The sequence below is a fragment of the Tamandua tetradactyla genome, chromosome X, assembly GCF_023851605.1.
Source record: "Tamandua tetradactyla isolate mTamTet1 chromosome X, mTamTet1.pri, whole genome shotgun sequence".
Classification (NCBI taxonomy): Eukaryota; Metazoa; Chordata; class Mammalia; order Pilosa; family Myrmecophagidae; genus Tamandua; species Tamandua tetradactyla.
In genome coordinates, this window is record NC_135353.1 from 160,867,765 (window position 1) to 160,870,256 (window position 2,492).

General features: G+C 46.7%; 1 pseudogene; it reads right to left on the reverse strand.

Annotated features, from left to right (window-relative positions):
* Positions 1 to 1,182: 1,182 nt before the first annotated feature.
* LOC143672146 (alpha-internexin pseudogene) lies at positions 1,183 to 2,254 on the reverse strand (annotated as a pseudogene).
* Between the last annotated feature and the right edge of the window lie 238 nt (positions 2,255 to 2,492).

The following is a 2,492-nucleotide window of genomic DNA, read 5'->3' on the forward strand; positions in this document are numbered from 1 at the left end:
TCATAGAAATACTCACCTCTTCTAGTTTATATTACTAAATCTATAGAAATACTCACCTCTTCTAGTTTATATTACTAAATCTAAGGTCAGCCTAATCACAGCTTGGGATAGCTATTATTGTGCTCCTAAAGTTAAGGTGAAAAGCTACATTCCTAATTAACTCCATTTTTTCCCTTAATAAAACAGACTTGAATAAGATAAAAGTCTAAAATCTAGGGACTCTGGTATTTTATTTGTTGAGGGCAACCTTTAAAACTCATCAATGCTATTTTTAACTTTTTTATTGTATAATATAACATATACAGAAAGCAAAGAAAGAAAAAAGCAATAGTTTAAAAAGTAGTTACAGGACAGATCCCAGAGTTTGTCATGGGCTATCATACCATCACCTCAGATCTTTCCTCCTACCTGCTCCAGAATGTATCAGTGCTATCATTTTCATTTATTTTAGCTTGTCTTGTCTTTTTTTTTCAATGTAATTGTTTTAACTACAAAATTGGAAGGATATGAAATGAGCAGGGATAAGTCATAACATGATCACCGAAATGCTCAACTTGCATCTAATTTACCCATTGTGCAAAGAGAGCTCAAGGGGGGATAAGCTTTCTTGAGAACTTAAATATGTTTAAAAGAGAAGAATAGTACACTGGCCATTTTTCTCCTGGATGAAAGAAAAAAATGTGTGGAATTTAGGGGAGTGGGAGGGAAGGTGTCCATTAAGCAAATGTCTATCATTTATGGAATAGCTCTAGCAGAGTGGGGCTGGATGTGGACTATTGGTGTGTCTTCGGCAGTGATGTTATGTTTAGGTATCCAGAGTGAGATTATATAGCTAGATATAGTGAGTGAAATGGGTTTTAATTTCAATTCACAGCAAATGACAATGATCACAGATTTAGTGCTTTAGTTTGCACTTTCTTTGCATCTGAATCATCTGTCCCTGTGAAGCCTGAGCTTTAGGTGAGAAGACTGTATTTTCAGATAAATGCTCTGTGATTTCTCCAGGATAGCAGCTTGCTCCAATCCAAGGAAGGGATGGTTTTCTTATTAGAGAAAGTATTCGAAACTAAATGTGAAAATGAGGCCTTGAAGACATTTTACAGCAGTGACAGGGGTTTTGGTTCAGGAACAGACTATTCCACAAGTTAAATGCACATCATTCTCTCTTAAGCATTAACTTTTTTAAACAACAGAACTGTATTTTTGGCTTGAAATGGTGCTTTCTTTTATATTTGATTTCTCAGTTTTCTGTGTAGATATCACTCTCTTCTCCAATATTTCTTCAAAATTTTTCCCTATATGGGAGTTTTGTTTGTTTGTTTTAGTTCTATCTTAGAAGCTTCCTCTTCTCCTCCCTTTTCTTAAGCGACAGCCCAGCGGATGAGATTTGGAGGTCGTAGGACCAAAGAAACTAAGCGGAAACAGACAGTCCAGATCACTGGTAAGTGGATTCAGGCCTGAAATGTTTAATCCACAGATACTGAAATGTGTCTCTTCACCTTCCAGCATTTTCCTATAAATTACTATCTCAATGTCAAGAGGCATTTTGACATCGAGCAAGTCCTGGTATTCCCAGACATGGCATGCCATCTCACTCTCGGTATTCCTCAAATCACTCTCCAGCTGCCCAAGCCTGTGCCAGTAGCCGGCCGTCTCAGCGCTGCGTGCCGCTCCTCCTGCGCCCAGATCTGCCTCTCTGAGGACTCGTCGTTCCCCGGAGTCTCAATCTCCACGTTGCGGGCCTGCAGCTGATGCAGCATTCATTAATCTTCTCGCGGCGGGCCGGATGGCCTCTGTGCTGTGCGCTGCCTGCTTCTTCTGTTGGCGAACTTGGACTCGTGCTATTCCTCGACTGACTGCATGTTCCCCTAGCGTCTATGGACTCGTACTGGGCGCGGATCTCCCTCAACGGCCACGCCTGCAGCGGCCTGACCACCTCCCCATCATGCACCTGGCGCTCGAAGGCCAGCTCATCCAGCAGCGACGCCACCTCTTCTCCAAGTCCAGCTACGCCAGCTTGGCGCCGTCCGTCGCGCTCCAGCGGCTTTAGCGCGTCCGCCGCACCTTCGCGCCTGCAGCCGCTCCGCCTCCTGCGCACGCGCCGAGAGCGCCTCCTCCAGCTGCGCGCGCAGCTCGCACCAGAAGAACTTGCCGGCGCGTGAAGGCTGGAACGTGGCCTTGCAGCCTGCGCGTCCGGCTTGCCCTCGAGCGCGCGGTTCTGGGCCTCCAGCTGGTGCGCATTCGCGAAAAACATGGCGAAGCGGTCGCTGAGGCACTGTAGCCGCTCCTTCCTTCTTGTTGGTGTACGCCGCCATCTGGCTCAGGTCCGGCCCTTTCGACGGCGGCGTTAGGCAAGGTCCAGGGCGAGCGACTAGGCCGAGGAGCACGCGGCCCAGGAGGCGACATTGCAGCGGGACAGTGAGTACTGGAGAGGCGCGGACAGGAACCGTCCAGAACACAACACCTTGCGGTAGGAGGAGGCGGAACACGGG